We start from the raw sequence: 25,000 nt of genomic DNA, 5'->3' as shown, positions 1-25,000 counted from the left end.
ATTCACCACCATCTGGACTGTTTCTAAATAAACTACTCCAATTAGGACACGTGGCCTAATTAGGATACTTGGTCTATAAGATCAATTATTGCAAAAAGGTTTTTATTGTGCATTCCCATTTTTTGCATTTATTTTATTGTAACATGGATCCATGATTTTATATGATTGTTATTTTTATTTCTATTTTTAGGACTGTGTATGTTTTTAAGTAGATCTGAGATATTTTAACATTTTTGTGTGGATTAAACATTGATATACATTCTTAAAGTTTACAACTAATTTATAGTTATTATACTATTTGTACATCGATTCCACCAACGTCAACAAGAGAACCTACATTGTGGACACCGCTCTATCAGTCTAACAGGTGTCCCCATTCCCTACCTCAGCCTTTTTTGGCGCTCACCTCCACCCCCATCTATTTCCTGCTTGTAATTTATAAAGACAATAGTGCACGTGTGAGGGGGAGTCACGTGCACGTGCAATGGGTCACGTGCACACTTACATGCACACACAATAGGGGGAAAAATGCAAATAGGCTAATCTTGGATTGGAAGATAAAATTTGTCACTCACAATGAGCCCATCCTCCTCTAGGCGTGGGAGGTGGACAAGCCTCAGAACAATTGGTAAAACAGACAGGAGAAAAGTAAGTTTTATAATAATTTTACTATATTAGTTTTTATTTTTAATGCTCATATACATTATAAACTTAATCCTCTATGTGGTTGTATATTTATTTTGGTTTTGGTTTTGTATTTTGTGCTGTGTTGACTGGTCCTTTAAGAGCCTTTCTGGGAAGCTCCCACCCTACCTGAGCAGAATGCTCTCCCCGGCTATTCCCACCTCCTATAACCTCCGATCCAGTACTAGCACATTATTTAGCTTGTCTCAATACAAAAAGAAAGCCGCTCGATCCTCCTTTTCCTACAGAGCACCACAATTATGGAACGACCTCCCGCACAATTTCAAACCTTCCCCAAGCCTAATATCCTTTAAGAGATCCCTCTCTACATATCTCAAAATAGAATGCACCTGTCATGGTTGATTATATATTTCCTACCTGTTCTATGTTACATTTTTGCATAAATTGTGTATTATTATTGTTTTTGTATTTTATTGTACCCTATTGTATCAATTGCAATGTTTTGTGAGCCCAGGACATACTTGAAAAAGAGAGAAATCTCAATGTATCCTTCCTGGTAACATATTTTATAAATAAATAAATAATAAAATTATTTAGTCACCATAAACTATAATAATCTGAATTTGCAGCATTTAACATGTTAAAAGCATACAATTTGTCTTTGAAATGGTTGCACATTTTATTTTGTCTGATTGGCTGCTGCTTAACATGTGACTTCTCAGTGTTTATTTTGGGAGATGTAGTTCAATATTGAGCTAACCTTTGTTCCCCTCCCATTTACTTCCTGTGCAGCAGATGTTGCTGGGTGAGTGAGTCAGGCTGTGTGTATTGTGTGATAAAACGTTTTAGTCACTTTCTAGTCTTCTTAAAAAGTTTATAATTGTTATGAATGTTGTTCTATTAATGCATGTTATTCATCAGCTTGTGTCAGGCAATGGGATACTAAGTGCTGTTCAACTATGTGTGTTAGTGAATGGTAATTACACAGTGTGTAGTTCTCTGTGCTAGTGAAGGGGTTAATACACACCGCTGCTCTTTGTGCTGGTGAATGGTTAATACTGTGCTGCTCTCTGTGCTAGTGAAGGGTTAATGCACACTGTGCTGCTCTCTGTGCTGGTGAAGGGTTAATACACACTGTGCAGCTCTCTGTGCTAGTGAAGGGTTAATACACACTGTGCAGCTCTCTGTGCTAGTGAAAGGGTTAATACACACCGTGCAGCTATATGTGTTAGTGAAGGGTTAATACACACTGCAGCACTCTGTGCTAGTGAAGGGTTAATACACAATGCACAACTCTATGTGCCAGTGAAGGGTTAATACACACTGTACTGCTCTCTGTGCCAGTGAAGGGTTAATACACACTGTGCTGCTCTTTGTGCCAGTGAAGGGTTTATACACACTGTGCTACTCTCTGGGACAGTGAAGGGTTAATACACACTGTACTGCTCTCTGGGACAGTGAAGGGTTAATACACACTGTGCTGCTCTCTGGGACAGTGAAGGGTTAATACACACTGTGCTGCTCTCTGGGACAGTGAAGGGTTAATACACACTGTGCTGCTCTCTGGGACAGTGAAGGGTTAATACACACTGTGCTGCTCTCTGTGCTAGTGAAGGGTTAATACACACTGTGCTGCCCTCTGTGCTAGTGAAGAGTTAATACACACTGTGCAGTTCTGTGCTAGTGAAGGGTTAATACACACTGTGCTGCTTTCTGTGCTAGTGAAGGGTTAATACACACTGTGCAGCTCTCTGTGCTAGTGAAGGGTTAATACACACTGTGCAGCTCTCTGTGCTAGTGAAGGGTTAATACACACTGTGCTGCTCTCTGTGCCAGTGAAGGGATAATACACACTGTGTTGCTCTTTGTGCTAGTGAAGGGTTAATACACACTGTGTTGCTCTCTGTGCCAGTGAAGAGGTTAATACACACTGTGCTGCTCTCTGTGCTAGTGAAGGGTTAATACACACTGTGTTGCTCTCTGTGCCAGTGAAGGGTTAATACACACTGTGCTGCTTTCTGTGCTAGTGAAGGGTTAATACACACTGTGCTGCTCTCTGTGCCAGTGAAGGGTTAATACACACTGTGCTGCTCTCTGTGCTAGTGAAGGGTTAATACACACTGTGCTGCTCTCTGTGCTAGTGAAGGGTTAATACACACTGTGGTGCTCTCTGTGCTAGTGAAGGGTTAATACACACTGTGCTGCTCTCTGTGCTAGTGAAGGGTTAATACACACTGTGCTGCTCTCTGTGCTAGTGAAGGGTTAATACACACTGTGCTGCTCTCTGTGCCAGTGAAGGGATAATACACACTGTGTTGCTCTTTGTGCTAGTGAAGGGTTAATACACACTGTGCTGCCCTCTGTGCTAGTGAAGGGTTAATACACACTGTGCAGTTCTGTGCTAGTGAAGGGTTAATACACACTGTGCTGCTCTCTGTGCTAGTGAAGGGTTAATACACACTGTGTTGCTCTGTGCCAGTGAAGGGTTAATACACACTGTGCTGCTCTCTGTGCTAGTGAAGGGTTAATACACACTGTGTTGCTCTCTGTGCCAGTGAAGGGTTAATACACACTGTGTTGCTCTCTGTGCCAGTGAAGAGGTTAATACAGACTGTGCTGCTCTCTGTGCTAGTGAAGGGTTAATACACAGTGCAGCTCTCTGTGCTAGTGAAGGGTTAATACACACTGTGCAGCTCTCAGTGTTAGTGAAGGGTTAATACACACTGTGCAGCTCTCTGTGCTAGTGAAGGGTTAATACACACTGTGCTGCTCTCTGTGCCAGTGAAGGGTTAATACACACTGTGCTGCTCTGTGCCAGTGAAGGGTTAATACACACTGTGCTGCTCTCTGTGCCAGTGAAGGGTTAATACACACTGTGCTGTGAAGGGTTAATACACACTGTGCTGATCTCTGTGCTAGTGAAGGGTTAATACACACTGTGCAGCTCTCTGTGCTAGTGAAGGGTTAATACACACTGTGCTGCTCTCTGTGCTAGTGAAGGGTTAATACACACTGTGCAGCTCTTTGTGCTAGTGAAGGGTTAATACACACTGTACTACTCTCTGTGCCAGTGAAGGGTTAATACACACTGTGCTGCTCTCTGTGCTAGTGAAGGGTTAATACACACTGTACTACTCTCTGTGCTAGTGAAGGGTTAATACACACTGTGCAGCTCTCTGTGCTAGTGAAGGGTTAATACACACTGTGCTGCTCTCTGTGCTAGTGAAGGGTTAATACACACTGTGCTACTCTCTGTGCTAGTGAATGGTTAATACACACTGTGCAGCTCTCTGTGCTAGTGAAGGGTTAATACACACTGTGCTGCTCTCTGTGCTAATGAAGGGTTAATACACACTGTGCTGCTCTCTGTGCTAGTGAAGGGTTAATACACACTGTGCTGCTCTCTGTGCTAGTGAAGGGTTAATACACACTGTGCTACTCTCTGTGCTAGTGAATGGTTAATACACACTGTGCAGCTCTCTGTGCTAGTGAAGGGTTAATACACACTGTGCTGCTCTCTGTGCTAATGAAGGGTTAATACACACTGTGCTGCTCTCTGTGCTAGTGAAGGGTTAATACACACTGTGCTGCTCTCTGTGCCAGTGAAGGGTTAATACACACAGAAGCACAACTGTAGCACAAGTTATGTTTATGAGTTAGTCATTTACAGCAGCTGCACACAGGGCAGGGGAATAAGATAAAACGTTATATAAATCAGTATTAGGCACTGAGTATCATGTAATGTGAATAATGTGCAGCTCACGTGTCATCACACAGGTGTAGTTTAATAAAAAAACTACACCTGTAAATAATAAAATCAAGATTATTTAGTCACCATAAGATATAATAATCTGAATTTGCAGCATTTAAACATATTAAAAAGCATACAATATTTTCTTTTGTCTGGTTGGCTGCTGCTTAACATGTGACTTCTCTGTGTTTATTTTGGGAGATGTAGTTCAGTATTGAACTGAGTTTTGTTCCCCTCCCATTTGCTTCTTGTGCAGCTGTTGCTGGGTGAGTGAGTCAGGCTGTGTGTATTGTGTGATAAAAACGTTTTAGTCACTTTCTAGTCTGCTTAAAAAGTTTATAATTGTTATAAATGTTGTTCTATTAATGCTTGTTATTCATCTGCTTGTGCCAGGCAATGGGATACTAAGTGCTGTTCAACTATGTGTGTTAGTGAATAACACAGTGTGTAGTTCTCTGTGCTAGTGAAGGGTTAATACACACTGTGCAGCTCTCTGTGCCAGTGAAGGGTTAATACACACTGTGCAGCTATCTGTGCTAGTGAAGGGTTAATACACACTGTGCAGCTCTCTGTGCTAGGGAAGGGTTAATGCACACTGTGCTGCTCTCTGTACTAGTGAAGGGTTAATACACACTGTGCAGCTCTCTGTGCTAGTGAAGGGTTAATACCCACTGTGCAGCTCTATGTGCTAGTGAAGGGTTAATACACACTGTGCAGCTCACTGTGCTAGTGAAGGGTTAATACACACTGTGCTGCTCTCTGTGCCAGTGAAGGGTTAATACACACTGTGCTGCTCTCTGTGCCAGGGAATGGTTAATACACACTGTGCTGCTCTCTGTGCCAGTGAAGGGTTAACACACACTATGCAGCTCTCTGTGCCAGTGACGGGTTAATACACTGTGCTGCTCTATGTGCCAGTGAATGGTTAATACACACTGTGCTGCTCTCTGTGCCAGTGAAGGGTTAATACACACTGTGCTGCTCTCTGTGCCAGTGAAAGGTTAATACACACTGTGCAGCTCTCTGTGCTAGTGAAGGGTTAATACACACTGTGCTGCTCTCTGTGCTAGTGAAGGGTTAATACTAGGGTTGCCACCTCAGCCATATTTTCCTGGACACTTATGAGTTACACATGCTGCAGGGTGTGCAGGGAGGAACATGTATTGTGTTTCTGTTCATTCATTTTCCTCCCTGCACACCCTGCAGCATGTATAACTTATAAGTGTTCTGTATTTTAAGGGACAGGTGGCAACCCTAGTTAATACACACTGTGCAGCTCTCTGTGCCAGTGAAGGGTTAATACACACTGTGCAGCTCTCTGTGCTAGTGAAGGGTTAATACACACTGTTCTGCTCTCTGTGCCAGGGAAGGGTTAATACACACTGTGCAGCTCTCTGTGCCAGTGAAGGGGTTAATACACACTGTGCTGCTCTCTGTGCTAGTGAAGGGTTAATACACACTGTGCTGCTCTCTGGGCTAGTGAAGGGTTAATAAACACTGTGCTGCTCTCTGTGCCAGTGAATGGTTAATACAAACTGTGCAGCTCTCTGTGCCAGTGAAGGGTTAATACACACTGTGTTTCTCTCTGTGCCAGTGAAGGGTTAATACACACTGAGCTGCTCTCTGTGCTAGTGAAGGGTTAATACACACTGTGCTGTTCTCTGTGCCAGTGAAGGGTTAATACACACTGTGCTGATCTCTGTGCTAGTGAAGGGTTAATACACACTGAGCTGCTCTCTGTGCTAGTGAAGGGTTAATACACACTTTGCAGCTCTCTGTGCTAGTGAAGGGTTAATACACACTGTGCTGCTCTGTGCCAGTGAAGGGTTAATACACACTGTGCTGCTCTCTGTGCTAGTGAAGGGTTAATACACACAGAAGCACAACTGTAGCACAAGTTATGTTTATGAGTTAGTCATTTACAGCAGCTACACACAGGGCAGGGGAATAAGATAAAACGTTATATAAATCAGTATTAGACACTGAGTTTCATGTAATGTGTATAATGTGCAGCTCACGCGTCATCACACAGGTGTAGTTTATTCATTTGTAAAGCAGACAACAGCTAAAGTGTTATATTATAAATAAATATATGTGTAGATATGAATGTATGGGAATGATTAGCTGCATTATGGTCAGATTTGCCAGTGATGGGCCCTAACTCACAGGGGCCGCAGGTCAGTATTTAGGTTATTTATGGGCTGCATATAGATTTTGTCTGTTAAACACACAAATAATAATATATTTACAACAAATGTCCAGTTGCACAGGGCAAGTTCTAGGGTTCTTGTTTGCCGACCTACCAGAAGCCCCTAAAGTGCGCATTATCAGTTCTGCTTTATCTAAGGGCGCACAGTAAGTAGCGCAGAGGGGCGCACTGTAACTAACGCAGAGGGGCGCACGATAACTAGCGCAGAGATTCTGCCAGTACTTAAGATGGCGGGGACAATTGTGAGGTGGGGAGGGAAGAGAGCTGTTTGAGATGGGTCAAGGAGGGATCAGGGGGTCTGATGTGTCAGGTGAGAGGCTGATCTCTACACTAAATCTAAAATTAACACTACAAGCTACCTAATTAACCCCTTCACTGCTGGGCATAATACAAGTGTGGTGTGCAGCGGCATTTAGCGGCCTTCTAATTGTACCAAAATGTAATGCCAGCTATTTCAGATCAAAGGGGATCGCAGAGAAGCATTTACAACCGTATGTGCCATAATTGCACAAGCTGTTTGTAAATAATTTCAGTGAGAAACCTAAAGTCTTTTGGCAGTGAAATGGTGACATGAAATATACCAAAATGGGTCTAGATAAATACTTTGGGTCGTCTAATAAAAAAAAATATATATATATAATTTTGAAATAAAAAATGGTTTGGAAATGGCAAAGTGCTACTTGTACTTATTGCCATCTAACTTGCAAAGAACATTTAAACATTGGGTATTTCTAAACTCAGGACAAAATTTAGAAACTATTTAGCATGGATGTTTTTTGGTGGCTGTAGATGTGTAACAGATGTTGGGGGTCAAAGTTAGAAAAAGTGTTTTCTTTTCATTTTTTTTTTCATCATATTTTATAATTTTTTATAGTAAATTAGAAGATATGATGAAAATAATGGTATCTTTAGAAAGTCCATTTAATGGGGAGAAAACGGTATATAATATGTGTGGGTACAGTAAATGAGTAAGAGGAAAATTACAGCTAAACACAAACACTGCAGAAATGTAAAAATAGCCCTGGTCCCTAACGGTAAGAAAATTGAAAAATGGTCTGGTCACTAAGGGGTTAAAGGATAGTAAAGTTTAAAATTAAACTTTCATGATTTAGATAGGGCATGCAATTTCTACAACTTTCAAATTTACTTTTTTCATCAAATCTGCTTTGTTCTCTTGGTATTCTTTGTTGAAAGCTAAATCTAGATAGGCAAATATGCTAAATTATTGCCTCTTATATTTTATCTATTAGTGCATTTTATAGCTTTTTACAGCAAGACACTGCTAGTTTATGTGTGCTATATAGATAACGTGCTCAATCCTGTGGAGTTATTTGAATAAGCACTGATTGGGTAAATTGCAAGTCTGTCAAAAGATCTGAGATGGGGGGCAGTCTGCAGAGGCTTAGATACAAGGTAATCACAGAGGTAAAAAGTATATTAATATAACCGTGCTGTTATGCAAAACTGGGGAATGGGTAATAAAGGGATTATTTATCTTTTTTTAAATATAACAATAATGGAGTAGACTGTCCTTTTAAGCACAGATTTAAGTGCTGTTTCTATTGGTTACAACAGATCATACTTTGGCCGTGTTTTCATTGCGGTGGTAAAGTTTGTAAATTGCTGGTATCATAAAAATTCTCCATAGACTTTAATGGCGATAAATGTTTTTATCACTTAGTTTTCACAATTTCCCTCCTCAGTGGAATTTAGGTCTTTGTGTTTTACAGCTGACAAAGCCCTTTATGACAATAACATTAGTTTGTATAAATGTATATACAGGGGCAGACTGAGACCAACCAGGGCCCCTGGGCAAAAAGTGTGACAGGGCCCCCCAACCTCTTCAATTCCAGTGACCATAAAGATTAGAGCTGTCATTCCCTGCAGATTTACATCCTGAGCTCCCCAGCAGCACAGAAACCCTATAGATGTGCATTCAAATAAATGTGTTATTCACCCTAATTTCACATAGATGATCCCAAAAAAGAGAAATACATAGAAAATCCACCTGTGAGAGCCCATGTGCATGGTCTAGGGAATAATTAGATCCATACAATTGAGAAATCCCTGGTCTGTACTTTTTTAGTTTCCGTCATTGCCATAATAAATATATAATATATTACTGCTTGAGCTAACCCAGGTGTAGACCCTGCTAAGTAGCGTTAAGTGTACCTAGTGATGCACTGAAGTATAAGCGGCTGGTGTAGTATCATTAAAGGGACCTAAAACATATTTCATTCATGATTTAGGTAGAACATACTACACACTACTGGTTTCTAACACATGGGATGAGCCAATGACAATCGTTATATATGTCTATATATTTAAAATTATATGCTCGGTCTAAATCCTGAATGTCTAATGATGGCTTTACTGTCTCTTTAATTACCATACAATTCTGCTATCCACTAGGGATGCACCGAAATTTCGGCCGCAGAAACGTTTCAGCAGAAAATGGGAGTTTCGGTTATTTTGTTTTTCGGGTTTTTTTTGCCTATTTTCAGTAAAATGATTGTGTAGCATATTACAAATGTGATGCTAGCCTAGAGCTGCTGTTTGAGTTTGTTACTTGACTTACTGTTCTGCACTTGACTTACTGTTTTGCATACAATAATAGTTTTCTAGGGCTATACTTTATTTGGATTATTGGTATAAAAAAAAACTGTTAAATCTGATTCTGTTATACAGAACTACAGAATAATACAGTATATTGATATTTAATATTGTTTTATGTAGGGATGCAGAAACAATTTGGCCGAAAATGGTACTGTTGTTTTTCAGTTTAATTTTTTTTTGGTGTCTTTTTTTTTTTTGCCTGTTATTTTTTTTTCTTGGTAAAATTATGGTGTAGCATATTATTTTAAGATCTTTTTTTGTCCAATTTTACGGTGTTACTTTTAATAAGTGTGGTTATTTTATTTTTTTGGCTTGCAGTCTTTCAATTCAGATTCATAAGGTATAAACCCCCTATTCCGTCCTACGTACTCTAGTCATACCTTAAATAAATAAGACACGAAAGACCAGTCACGGTCACGTTTATTCAATAAACGATTAACTTATTATTAGGCACTCAAATATATATATATATATATATATATATATATATATATATATAACTTAAACTTGAAATCAAGTTTGTCATTAATAACCGGTGGCGGCATCTAACCCTAACCTAACCCCTACCAGCAGACGGACAAGGCCCCTTTCGGTGTTTGCAGCGTGACACCTGGCTGTTCACGCCCAATGGCACAGAGAGAGAGTTGTGGTGTTTAGAAAGCTTCGGCCTGCATCCGCAAGGGAGAGGACCCCTAGACCGGCACCTAGTGGGCGTATCCCCTCCTCTTTTAGACCATCACTCCCTATGCCCGCTCCCCAGGGCCTTGACCACCCGCCACAAGAGCCAAACCCGCCACCCAAGCAAACAGGCCCCTATTATCTTCAAATAAACTAAATAATGGCAAAAAATTTTTGCCATTTTTTTTTTTTTTTTTGCAAAATGGAACTTTAATATTTCCACTTACAAATGTGAACTTTCAAATGAACCTTAACAATGCACTCCTGATGTCCTTCATGAACAAGTCCAGCCCAACATCCGTTAGGTAGACCCCATCAGGATGAAATAGGTCCTTTTTGTCGGCTGTAATTGCGTCGTGCCTTATCACAAAGCCCCCCAGGGTCATGACCGTCCTACCCATCTCCCTGTTCACCTTTTTCCTAATGTTGTAAGTTGCTTTCTGGGTCACTATATATCTCCACTGCAGCCGAGCAACTACATTGGACCATCCCAGCCTGACATCACTGAGCCAGGTGTGCACCCACTTCAAGTTAGCTGCCATCCTCCTAATGAGGTCCAAAGCAGGCACAGAACCCAAGTCATTCCCCTCCCAAATGCAGCACAATCATGTGCTGCTGCCCCCATCTCTTGTGCGCTTCCTGCAGAAGTACTGTCAATTCTGCCCATATCAGGCCCCTACGCCCTAACCAGCAGAAGTTGGCCCTGGATGTTGGAAATCCAAGCTGCTGACCTTCCGGTGAACGCAATGGCCTGATGGGTGCCCAATGGATAAAAGAATGACCTACTATCCACACACAAACAGGAGGGGAATTCGCACCTAGCGTTCCTGGCAAAACATGAGTAACCCACGATTTTACGTAAATCAAACTTAGACAGACCCCACAGTCCATCCCTCAGCAAGTAAGTTAATGTGAAATCCCTTAACAGTGCAGGTTTTGTTCCTCCACAACACCCCCCCCTGTCTTTGCTTTTCTAAGATTTTTTTATATATATATATCTATATATATATATATATATATATATATATATATATATATATATATATATATATCCTGCGTTGGCCTGATGTTTATATTACCCCGACTGCCATCAGTGCAGCCTCCACTGTCCTTCTAATGATCTCTTCAGTCACACCACAGCCTGAGCATGCATACCGGTGCTTTGACCTGCATTGGGCCCCATTATCTGCTCCCCTTGTGAAACGTGCCCCCTTTTGCCAACCTAGGAAATCTGTGTGCCCACATGCGTTATCCCCGCATGAAGAGGGCACCTTCGCCCGGATTCCACATTTTCATTCAGTCCCCATGTGACATTCGATGGTCCGCCTGGACCCATGCACCCATAACTGCCATCCAGGCCCCTTATACTCTCCCTTGGGACTTGCATGCTCCTCCTACCATCTGCTGCGCTCCAAGGGGAATCCGGCCCTCCCACTTCATACACGCTCCCCATTCCGCCATCCGGTGATTGCGCCGGTGTCCCAGCAGCCCTCCTGCTGCCTTTAGAGGCCCCTGCCACGATCCGAAGACTCCCCAACCTATCTTGGGATATCCGATCACGTGAGCCATGCGCTCCTCTTCTGCCCCGCCTCCCAAGATGGCGGCCACGCTCCTTCTCACTGTAAGATCGAGAAGGAAGTCTTGCGTGAGCTGCCATGCAAGGAGGTGGGGACCTGCCACTCCAAGCTCCCGATTAGGCCTCGATCCCCCATCTGCCCCACTAGCCGCCTCTGAGACCGCCTGACTCTGCGCATGGCTTGACGTGCCCATCACTGAAGCAATTGATTGTGCCAGGGCCAGGACTGCCGCCATGGCCGCTGGTGGCAGAGCGGGTAGGGGATTGCCCACAACCCCCCTTACCTGTCCTCCTTCCACTACCAGCCCTAACTGACTACTCTGGGGCCTATCAGTGGTGCTACAGGGGGCTGCCTGACCTAATTGTGCGGCTAACCCAGGGACCTGACTCTGTTTCCCTGGGCTCATGCCCACCCCTTCTCCCACGGAACTCTGGGCCTGTGACTGTGGGCCTGACTCCCTACTCCCTGCCTTCTTTCCCATGTTAAAGCGTCTGTTTGGGGGTGTCCTAATGGGTGTGGGGGGTCCCGCCTCATCAGACTGCTGATCCTCTATTTCTCTTGCAGGTCCCTTCTTCCTGGCTGTCATTTCCAGACCTTCACGATATCTCTTAGGTGGCATCGCTGACCTCCTGGCTCTATCCATCATCCAAGCTCTGCACAGAACTGAAGAAACTTTCTCCTTGAAGTCTGGAACAGGAAGGGGCTGGTATCACTGCTGCAGGACCCTATAAAGGTAAGCACAAACACCTGCCTCCACACTTGCAACATTGTAACAACACAATCTAGCATTCTCCAGACTTTAAGTTGGTAATCCCTTAATGTTGTTCCAGCCCCACTAGAGGGCCCTCCACTATCATTCATTAAATTGTCTAATTCTGCTGGGGGGAAAAAATATATATATTTGAAAAGAAAATACATTTCTTCTATAAGGTACGACAAGTCCACGGATTAATCCTTTAGTTGTGGGATATTATCCTCCTGCTAACAGGAAGTGGCAAAGAGCACCACAGCAGAGCTGTCTATATAGCTCCTCCCTTAGCTCCACCCCCAGTCATTCTCTTTGCCTACTATAAGTACTAGGAAGGGTAAAGTGAAAGAGGTGATAAAATATTTTTTTTAAATTTCTTCAAGCAAGAGTTTTTTGTTTTAACCTCTTAAGGACATATGACGGAATTTTTCCGTCATAAAACAATTGAGCAAACTGAAAGCTGTGTCCTTAAAAGGTTAAATGGTACCGGTGTGTACTATTTACTCTCAGGCAGCAGATGGATGTAGACTTCTGCCTGGAGGATGATGATTTTAGCATTTGTAACTAAGATCCAGACCAGTTCCCACAGAGGCTGAGGGGTACAGGAAACTTCAGTGTGAGGAACGTTTTCATGCTATATAGCAGTGAGGTATGTTCAGTCATTTTTTCTGGAGAGACTGTGTTTCAGAAAGGCTGACAGTATCCCCATGAGGGTAAGGGTAAGCAGTAATTCTAAGAGTTATAGAAGGGTATTACTAAGCTTGCATAAGGGGCTAATTAAAAAATGGTTGACAATGAGTTTTTGAATCTTTGTGGGCAAACGTTTTATGCACTGGGAGTGCTGTTAACATTTTTTTTGGGCAATATCGTTTTGTGGCACTTTATTGAGGGTACACTTGGCTTATTTTTTGGATCTCAGACCCACATGGCTAATTTAAAACCGCTCTGCTGTGGTTCTTTGAGGCTGTAAAGACATCGAGTGTGATGGGCGGGGCCTATTTTCGCGCGTCAGATGCGCAGTTGTTTTCTCGCAGCAAGCTCCAACTCCTGAGGGCCCTTATGGATGTTTTGGGCCAAATCAAAGCTTTAACCCCATAGTTACAATCCCCAAGGGCAGGTAGGTACCACAGCAGGGCTGTGGCAAGGTGCTGGGGGTGTTTTTTCCGGATTTAGGCCTTATTTTCAATCCGGTTTGCACAATAAAGGGTTAAATGTTAAATTTTGAGTATCAAAAATTTGAAAAATTTGGTGTATCTTAAAGCAGTTTTGCAGAACGTGTATGCTTTTTTTTTTAAAGATTGTTATTTTTTCACTAAATAAAGTGTTTTCATGCTTGTTTGTGGTCATTACTAGCCTGTTCAACATGTCTGACATTGAGGAAAGTCAATGTTCAATATGTTTAGAAGCCATTGTGGAACCCCCACTTAGAAAGTGTCCCTCATGCACTGAAAGGTCAATAAATTGCAAAGAACATATTTTAGCTACTAAAAGTATGCCGCAGGATGATTCTCAGTCAGAAGGGAATCAGGTTATGCCATCTAATTCTCCCCAAGTGTCACAACCATTAACGCCCGCACAAGCGACGCCAAGTACTTCTAGTGTGTCTAATTCTTTTACCCAGCAAGATATGGCTGCAGTTATGAATACTACCCTCACAGAGGTTTTATCTAAGCTGCCTGGGTTGCAGGGGAAGCGCAGTAGGTCTGGTGTGAGAATAAATGCTGAGCCCTCTGACGATTTTATTAGCCATATCCGATGTACCCTCACAATGTTCTGAGTTGGGGGTGAGTGATTTGCTGCCTGAGGGATAGACTTCTGATTCAGGAAAGATGTTCCCTCAGACGGATTTAGATATGACGGGGTTTTGTTCTCCAACCTATAGCGTGCATTGTTCCTGTAACTACTGCAGCTGCTTTTTGGTTCGAGGCTCTGGAGGAGGCTCTTCAGGTTGAGACCCCGTTAGATGATATTATGGATAGAATTAGGGCTCTCAAGCTAGCTAATTCTTTCATTTCAGATGCCGCTTTTCAACTGGCTAAATTAGCGGCAAAGAATTCAGGTTTTGCCATTTTAGCGCGTAGAGCGTTATGGCTTAAGTCCTGGTCTGCTGATGTGTCATCAAAATCTAAGCTTTTAGACATCTCTTTCAAAGGTAAGACCCTATTCGGGCCTGCACTGAAAGAGATCATTTCAGACATCACTAGAGGGAAAGGCCATGCCCTTCCTCAGGATAAGACTAATAAGATGAGGACCAAACAAAATAATTTTCGTTCCTTTCGAAACTTCAAGGGTGGTCCCTCTACCTCTTCCCCTGCTGCAAAATCAGAGGGGAATTTTGCTCAATCCAAGTCAGTCTGGAGACCTAACCAGACTTGGAACAAAGGTAAACAGGCCAAGAAGCCTGTTGCTGCCACCAAGACAGCATGAAGGGGTAGCCCCCGATCCGGGACCGGATCGAGTAGGGGGCACACTTTCTCTCTTTGCTCAGGCTTGGGCAAGAGACGTTCAGGACTCCTGGGCTTTAGAAATCGTAACCCAGGGGTATCTTCTAGATTTCAAAGATTCTCCTCCAAGGGGGAGATTCCATCTTTCTCAATTGTCTGCAAACCAGACAAAAAGAGAGGCATTCTTACGCTGTGTAAAAACTTATATACCATGGGAGTAAACTGCACAGTTCCGAAAGCGAAACAGGGGAAGGGGTTTTACTCCAATCTGTTTGTGGTTCCCAAAAAAGAGGGAACCTTCAGACCAATTTTAGATCCCAATATCCTAAACAAATTCCTCAGAGTCCCATCTTTCAAGATGGAGACCATTCGGACTATTTTACCAATGATCCAGGAGGGTCAATATATGACCACCGTGGACTTAAAGGATGCGTATCTACATATCCCTATCCACAAAGATCATCACCAGTTCCTCAGGTTCGCCTTTCTGGACAAGCATTACCAGTTTGTGGCTCTTCCCTTTGGGTTTGCCACAGCTCCCAGAATTTTCACAAAGGTGCTATGGTCCCTTCTGGCGGTTCTAAGGCCATGGGGCATAGCAGTGGCGCCTTAGCTGGACGATATCTTAATTCAGACGTCGACTTACCAACTAGCCGAGTCTCACACGGACATCGTGTTGGCTTTTCTAAGATCTCATGGGTGGAAGGTGAACGTAAAAAAGAGTTCACTTATCCCTCTCACAAGAGTTCCATTCCTGGGAACTCTGATAGATTCAGTGGACATGAAAATTTTTCTAACGGAGGTCAGGAGATCAAAGCTTCTAACCACCTGCCGAGCTCTTCATTTCATTCCTCGGCCGTCAGTGGCTCAGTGTATGAGGTAATCTGACTAATGGTAGCGGCAATGGACATAGTTCCGTATGCTCGCTTGCATCTCAGACCACTGGAGAGAGCTTCGGTGATTTTGATAGCACCGCAGGACTTGATATGCAGACCTGGTGGACATGTCATCTCTTCCACCATGGACTCTGCCACTGAGACAGGACCTTCTGATTCAAGGTCCGTTCCAGCATCCAAATCTAGTTTCTCTGCGGCTGACTGCTTGGAGATTGAACGCTTGATTTTATCCAAGCGGGGTTTCTCGGAGTCGGTCATAGATACCTTGAATCAGGCTCGAAAGCCTGTCACTGGGAAAATTTATCATAAGATATGGTGTAAATATCTTTATTTGTGCGAATCCAAAGGCTACTCATGGAGTAAGATCAGGATTCCTAGGATTTGTCCTTTCTCCAAGAAGGATTGGAGAAGGGGCTATCAGCTAGTTCCTTAAAGGGACAGAAATCTGCTTTATCAATTCTACTCTACAAGCGTCTGGCGGATGTTCCAGACGTTCAGTCGTTCTGTCAGGCTTTAGCTAGAATCAAGCCTGTGTTTAAACTTTTTGCTCCACCATGGAGTTTGAATTTAGTTCTTAAAGTTCTTCAAGGGGTTCCGTTTGAACCTATGCATTCCATAGATATTAGGCTTCTATCTTAGAAAGTTCTGTTTTTAGTTGCTATCTCTTCGGCTAGAAGAGTTTCTGAACTATCTGCATTGCAATGCAACTCGCCTTATGTTGTTTTCCATGCTGATAAGGTGGTTTTGCTTACCAAACATGGATTCCTTCCTAAGGTTGTTACTAATAGGAATATCAATCAGGAAATTGTTGTTCCTTCTCTGTGTCCTAATCCTTCCTCTAAGAAGGAGCGTTTTTTGCACAACTTGGACGTGGTTCGTGCGTTGAAGTTTTACTTAAAAGCAATCAAAGATTTCCGTCAAACATCTTCTTTGTTTGTTGTCTATTCTGGAAAACATAGAGGTCAAAAAGCTATGGCTACCTCTTTCTTTTTGGCTGAAAAGCATCATCCGTTTGGCATACGAGACTGCTGGACAGCAGCCTCCTGAAAGGATTACAGCTCACTCTACTAGAGCGGTGGGTTCCACATGGGCTTTTTAAAATGATGCTTCTGTTGAACAGATTTGTAAGGCTGCGACTTGGTCTTCGCTTCATACCTTTTCCACATTTTACAAATTTGATACTTTTGCTTCTTCGGAGGCTATTTTTGGGAGAAAAGTTCTTCTCAAGCAGTGGTGCCTTCTGTTTAACCATCTGTCTTGTCCCTCCCGTTCATCTGTGTCCTGTAGCTTTGGTATTGTATCCCACAAGTAAAGGATGAATCCGTGGACTCGTCGTACCTTATAGAAGAAAAGTAAATTTATGCTTACCTGATAAATTAATTTCTTCTATGGTACGAGTCCACAAGTCCACATTTTAAGACAGATTATATTTTTTTTATTTTAAACTTCAGCCACCTCTGCACCTTTTAGTTTCTCCTTTTTCTTCCTGTACCATCGGTTGAATGACTGGGGGGTGGAGCTAAGGGAGGAGCTATATAGACAGCTCTGCTGTGGTGCTCTTTGCCACTTCCTGTTAGCAGGAGGATAATATCCCACAAGTAAAGGATGAATCCGTGGACTCGTCGTACCATAGAAGAAATTAATTTATCAGGTCAGCATAAATTTACTTTTTCGGTTTTCGACAAAATGCATCCTAGATTTTTGTGTTCGGTTTTGGTCCAGAATTTCCATTTCTGTGCATCACTACCATCCTCTGATATACAGAGCAGCAGATGATTCAGTATAAGGGACACGTGAAGCATTCCAGCTTTAACCCTTTAGCAGGCACAAAGGGTCCTCACTGTAAGCCTTTTTTGTTTAAATTTACCCTTTTTCTTTTACAGGAGAGTGGCCACATTGTTGATTATTTTTTGGAATTTACTAATTTACACACAGATATGTACTTATTAAAGCACACTATAAAGCCTGGGTCAATTTACACACAGATGTACTTATTAAATCACACTATAAAGCCTGGGTACATTTACACACAGATATGTACTTATTAAATCACACTATAAAGCCTGGATACATTTACACACAGATGTACTTATTAAATCACACTATAAAGCCTGGGTACATTTACACACAGATATGTACTTATTAAATCACACTATAAAGCCTGGATACATTTACACACAGATGTACTTATTAAATCACACTATAAAGCCTGGATACATTTACACACAGATGTACTTATTAAATCACACTATAAAGCCTGGGTACATTTACACACAGATATATACTTATTAAATCACACTATAAAGCCTGGGTACATTTACACACAGATATATACTTATTAAATCACACTATAAAGCCTGGGTACAATTACACACAGATGTACTTATTAAATCACACTATAAAGCCTGGATACATTTACACACATATGTACTTATTAAAGCACACTATAAAGCCTGGGTAAATTTACACACAGATGTACTTATTAAATCACACTATAAAGCCTGGGTACATTTACACACAGATGTGTACTTATTAAATCACACTATAAAGCCTGGATACATTTACACACATATGTACTTATTAAAGCACACTATAAAGCCTGGGTAAATTTACACACAGATGTACTTATTAAATCACACTATAAAGCCTGGGTACATTTACACACAGATATGTACTTATTAAATCACACTATAAAGCCTGGGTACATTTACACACAGATATGTACTTATTAAATCACACTATAAAGCCTGGGTACATTTACACACAGATGTACTTATTAAATCACACTATAAAGCCTGGGTACATTTACACACAAATGTACATATTAAATCACACTATAATGCCTGGATACATTTACACACAGATATGTACATAATAAATCACACTATAAAGCCTGGGTACATTTACACACAGATGCACTTATTAAATCACACTATAAAGCCTGGGTACATTTAAACACAGATGCACTTATTAAATCACACTATAAAGCCTGGGTACATTTACACTCAGATGTACTTATTAAATCACACTGTAAAGCCTGGGTACATTTTCACACAGATGCACTTATTAAATCAAACTATAAAGCCTGGGTACATTTACACACAGATGTACTTATTAAATCACACTATAAAGCCTAGGGTACATTTACATACAGATGTACTTAGTAAATCACACTATAAAGCCTGGTACATTTACACACAGATGTACTTAGTAAATCACACTATAAAGCCTGGGTACATTTACAGACAGGATGTACTTATTAAATCACACTATAAAGCCTGGGTACATTTACAGCACAGATGTACTTTATTAAATCACACTGTAAAGCCTGGGTACATTTACACACAGATGTACTTTATTAAATCACACTATAAAGCCTGGGTACATTTACACACAGATGTGTACTTATTAAATCACACTGTAAAGCCTGGGTACATTTACACACAGATATACTTATTAAATCACACTATAAAGCCTGGGTACATTTACACACAGATGTACTTATTAAATCATACTGTAATGCCTGGGTACATTTAAACACAGATGTACTTATTAAATCTCACTATAATGCCTGGATACATTTACACTCAGATGTACTTATTAAATCACACTATAAAGCCTGGGTACATTTACACACAGATATGTACTTATTAAATCACACTGTAAAGCCTGGGTAAATTTACACACAGATGTACTTATTAAATCACACTATAAAGCCTGGGTACATTTACACACAGATGTACTTATTAAATCACACTATAAAGCCTACGTACATTTACACACAGATATGTACTTATTAAATCACACTATAAAGCCTGGGTACATTTACACACAGATATGTACTTATTAAATCACATTATAAAGCCTGGATACATTTACACACAGATATGTACTTATTAAATCACACTATAAAGCCTGGGTACAGTTACACAAAGATGTGTACTTAATAAATCACACTATAAAGCCTGGGTACATTTACACACAGATGTACTGATTAAATCACACTATAAAGCCTGGGTACATTTACATACAGATGTACTTATTAAATCACGACTATAAAGCCTGGGTACATTTACACACAGATGTGTACTTAATAAATCACACTATAAAGCCTGGGTACATTTACACACAGATGTGTACTTAATAAATCACACTATAAAGCCTGGGTACATTTACACACAGATGTACTTATTAAATCACACTATAAAGCCTGGGTACATTTACACACAGATGTACTTATTAAATCACACTATAAAGCCTGGGTACATTTACACACAGATGTACTTATTAAATCACACTATAAAGCCTGGGTACATTTACACACAGATGTACTTATTAAATCACACTATAATGCCTGGGTACATTTACACACAGGTGTACTTATTAAATCACACTATAAATCCTGGGTACATTTACACACAGATATATACTTATTAAATCACACTATAAAGCCTGGGTACATTTACATACAGATGTGTACTTATTAAATCACACTATAAAGCCTTGGTACATTTACACACAGATGTGTACTTATTAAATCACACTATAAAGCCTGGGTACATTTACACACAGATGTGTACTTATTAAATCACACTATAAAGCCTTGGTACATTTACACACAGATGTACTTATTAAATCACACTATAAAGCCTGGGTACATTTACACACAGACGTTTACTTATTAAATCACACTATAGAGCCTGGGTACATTTACACACAGATCTGTACTTATTAAATCACACTATAAAGCCTGGGTACATTTACACACAGATGTACTTATTAAATCACACTATAAAGCCTGGGTACATTTACACACAGATGTACTTATTAAATCACACTATAATCCTGGGCACATTTACACACAGATGTACTTATTAAATCACACTATAAAGCCTGGGTACATTTACACACATATGTACTTATTAAATCACACTATAAAGCCTGGGTACATTTACACACAGATATATACTTATTAAATCACACTATAAAGCCTTGGTACATTTACACACAGATGTACTTATTAAATCACACTATAAAGCCTGGGTACATTTACATACAGATGTGTACTTATTAAATCACACTATAAAGCCTTGGTACATTTACACACAGATGTGTACTTATTAAATTACACTATAAAGCCTGGGTACATTTACACACAGATGTGTACTTATTAAATCACACTATAAAGCCTTGGTACATTTACACACAGATGTACTTATTAAATCACACTATAAAGCCTGGGTACATTTACACACAGATGTACTTATTAAATCACACTATAAAGCCTTGGTACATTTACACACAGATGTATTTATTAAATCACACTATAAAGCCTGGGTACATTTACACACAGATGTACTTATTAAATCACACTATAAAGCCTGGTTACAGTTACACACAGATGTACTTATTAAATCACACTATAAAGCCTGGATACATTTACACACATATGTACTTATTAAATCACACTATAAAGCCTGGGTACATTTACACACAGATGTACTTATTAAATCACACTATAAAGCCTTGGTACAGTTACACATAGATATGTACTTATCAAATCACACTATAAAGCCTGGGTACATTACACACAGATGTACTTATTAAATCACACTATAAAGCCTGGATACATTTACATACAGATGTACTTATTAAATTACACTATAAAGCCTGGGTACATTTACACAAAGATATTTACTTATTAAATCACACTATAAAGCCTGGGTACATTACATACAGATGTATATTTTAAATCACACTATAGAGCCTGGGTACAATTACACACAGATGTACTTATTAAATCACACTATAAAGCCTGAGTACATTTACACACAGATGTACTTATTAAATCACACTATAAAGTCTGGGTACATTTACACACAGATGTACTTATTAAATCACACTATAAAGTCTGGGTACATTTACACACAGATGTACTTATTAAATCACACTATAAAGTCTGGGTACATTTACACACAGATGTACTTATTAAATCACACTATAAAGTCTGAGTACATTTACACACAGATGTACTTATTAAATCACACTATAAAGTCTGGGTACATTTACACACAGATGTACTTATTAAATCACACTATAAAGTCTGGGTACATTTACACACAGATGTACTTATTAAATCACACTATAAAGTCTGGGTACATTTACACACAGATGTACTTATTAAATCACACTGTAAAGTCTGGGTACATTTACACACAGATGTACTTATTAAATTACACTATAAAGCCTGTATACATTTACACACAGATGTGTACTTATTAAATCACACTATAAAGCCTGAGTACATTTACACACAGATGTACTTATTAAATCACACTATAAAGCCTGGGTACATTTACATACAGATGTACTTATTAAATCACACTATAAAGCCTGGGTACATTACACACAGATGTACTTATTAAATCACACTATAAAGCCTGGGTACATTACACACAGATATGTACTTATTAAATCACACTATAAAGCCTGGGTACATTACACACAGATATGTACTTATTAAATCACACTATAAAGCCTGGGTACATTTACACACAGATATGTACTTATTAAATCACACTATAAAGCCTGGGTACATTTACACACAGATGTACTTATTAAATCACACTATAAAGCCTGGGTACATTACACACAGATATGTACTTATTAAAGCACACTATAAAGCCTGGGTACATTTACACACAGATATGTACTTATTAAAGCACACTATAAAGCCTGGGTACATTACACACAGATATGTACTTATTAAATCACACTATAAAGCCTGGGTACATTTACACACAGATTTACTTATTATATCACACTATAAAGCCTGGGTACATTTACACACAGATGTACTTATTATATCACACTATAAAGCCTGGGTACATTACACACAGATGTACTTATTAAATCACACTATAAAGCCTGGGTACATTACACACAGATGTACTTATTAAATCACACTATAAAGCCTGGTTACATTTACACACAGATGTACTTATTAAATCACACTATAAAGCCTGGGTACATTTTGCTGTTTGTTTAATATGAACCAGTGTTTTACTTACAAAAGATTCCTACTTTAATAGAATGTATTAGGGACAAACTGTTGAAATTCCTTCGTTAATTGCCTCAGCTGATTTTTCTTAAAGGGACATGAAACCCAATTTAATTCCTAATTTTTTTTGGTTGTTTAAATAAATCAAACAGCTTCAACCACAATCTTAAATTATCAGAAAATCACTGCTTTTTACCTTCTCAAACCATCTGAAACATTAGATTATACAGTTAGTGAAAAAATAATAAAAGTATAAAAGTATTAGTATTGCTATACTCATCATTGTATCTCAAATGTATCTAGTGACATGTAAATATTAAACATTTGTTTGCAACTAAATTGTGTTAAAATAACAGTTTCCATCAATAAAAACATAATATAATTCTGTTTCCTGACATATTTTAGTACACAGCAGAAAAATCTCTCACATTTAAATAACCCGTTTGTTTCCTCCTTACTTATCCACACCCTGAGGGGGAGGCAGGGACTCTGTATTCATGTGACACCAGAGGGGACAATAGACATCTATATGAGAAGAAAAGTCCAGGTGTGACCCTCTCATTGGAGTTTGGCGTTAGCTGTGAAAACCAGCGTTAGAGGCTCCTAACGCTGGTTTTAGGCTACCTCCGGTATTTGGAGTCACTCAAAATAGGGTCTAACGCTCACTTTTCAGCCGCTACATTTCCATACCGCAGATCCCCTTACGTAAATTGCGTATCCTATCTTTTCAATTGGAACAGCCAATAGAATGCGAGCTCAATCTGATTGGCTGATTGGATCAGCCAATCGGATTGAACTTGATTCTGATTGGCTGATTCCATCAGCCAATCAGAATATTCCTACCTTAATTCCGATTGGCTGATAGAATCCTATCAGCCAATCGGAATTCGAGGGACGCCATCTTGGATGACGTCATTTAAAGGAAGCGTCATTCGTCGTTCAGTCGTTGGCCAGGATGGATGTTCCGCGTTGGAGGTCTTCAGGATCCTGCCGCTCCGCTCCAGATGGATGACCATAGAAGATCCCGCTTGGATGAATACTTCAATCGGATGGAAGACCTCTTCTGCCCCGCTTGGATGAAGACTTCAGCCGGATCATGGACCTCTTCAGCCCCCCACTTGGGCTTGGATCAGGACATCGGAGGAGCTCTTCTGGACAGATCGGTGAACCCGGTGAGGTGAAGACAAGGTAGGAAGATCTTCAGGGGCTTAGTGTTAGGTTTAAGGGGGGTTTGGGTTAGATTAGGGGTATGTGGGTGGTGGGTTGTAATGTTGGGGGGCTTGGGTATTGTATGTTTTTTTTTTTTTACAGGCAAAAGAGCTGAACTTCTTGGGGCATGCCCCGCAAAGGGCCCTGTTCAGGGCTGGTAAGGTAAAAGAGCTTTGAACTTTAGTAATTTAGAATAGGGTAGGGCATTTTTTTATTTTGGGGGGCTTTGTTATTTTATTAGGGGGCTTAGAGTAGGTGTAATTAGTTTAAAATTGTTGTAATATTTTTCTTATGTTTGTAAATATTTTTTTATTTTTTGTAACTTAGTTCTTTTTTATTTTTTGTACTTTAGCAAGTTTATTTAATTGTATTTATTTGTAGTAATTGTATTTAATTAATTTATTGATAGTGTAGTGTTAGGTTAATTGTAGGTAATTGTAGGTAGTTTATTTAATTAATTTATTGCTAGTGTAGTGTTAGGTTTAATTGTAACTTAGGTTAGGATTTATTTTATAGGTAATTTTGTAATTATTTTAGCTATTAAATAGTTCTTAACTATTTAATAGCTATTGTACCTGGTTAAAATAAATACAAAGTAACCTGTAAAATAAATATTAATCCTTAAATAGCTATAATATAATTATAATTTATATTGTAGCTACATTAGGATTTATTTTACAGGTAAGTATTTAGCTTTAAATAGGAATAATTTATTTAATAAGAGTTAATTTATTTCGTTAGATTTAAATTATATTTAATTTAGGGGGGTGTTAGTGTTAGGGTTAGACTTAGCTTTAGGGGTTAATACATTTATTAGAATAGCGGTGAGCTCCAGTCGGCAGATTAGGGGTTAATGTTTGAAGTTAGGTGTCGGCGATGTTAGGGAGGGCAGATTAGGGGTTAATACTATTTATTATAGGGTTAGTGAGGCGGATTAGGGGGTTAATAACTTTATAATAATAGCGGTGCGGTCCGGTCGGCAGATTAGGGGTTAATAAGTGTAGGCAGGTGGAGGCGACGTTGAGGGGGGCAGATTAGGGGTTAATAAATATAATATAGGGGTCGGCGATGTTAGGGCAGCAGATTAGGGGTACATAGGGATAATGTAAGTAGCGGCGGTTTACGGAGCGGCAGATTAGGGGTTAATAATAATATGCAGGGGTCAGC

General features: G+C 40.0%; 1 protein-coding gene across 1 annotated transcript in view; it reads left to right on the top strand.

Annotated features, from left to right (window-relative positions):
• Nucleotides 1-1,430: 1,430 nt before the first annotated feature.
• LOC128659209 (gastrula zinc finger protein XlCGF52.1-like) overlaps nucleotides 1,431-25,000 on the top strand; it is a 42,904-nt gene continuing 19,334 nt past the window's right edge. Inside the window, exons 1-2 of the mRNA XM_053712888.1 lie at nucleotides 1,431-1,450; nucleotides 12,041-12,209. The gene's annotated coding sequence lies outside the window, so the exon portion shown is untranslated. The remainder of the gene's footprint in view (nucleotides 1,451-12,040; nucleotides 12,210-25,000) is intronic.

Source organism: Bombina bombina, chromosome 5, assembly GCF_027579735.1.
Source record: "Bombina bombina isolate aBomBom1 chromosome 5, aBomBom1.pri, whole genome shotgun sequence".
In the NCBI taxonomy this organism is placed as follows: domain Eukaryota; kingdom Metazoa; phylum Chordata; class Amphibia; order Anura; family Bombinatoridae; genus Bombina; species Bombina bombina.
Note: the sequence above shows the minus strand (reverse complement) of the source record. Positions and strands in the feature narration are given on the sequence as shown.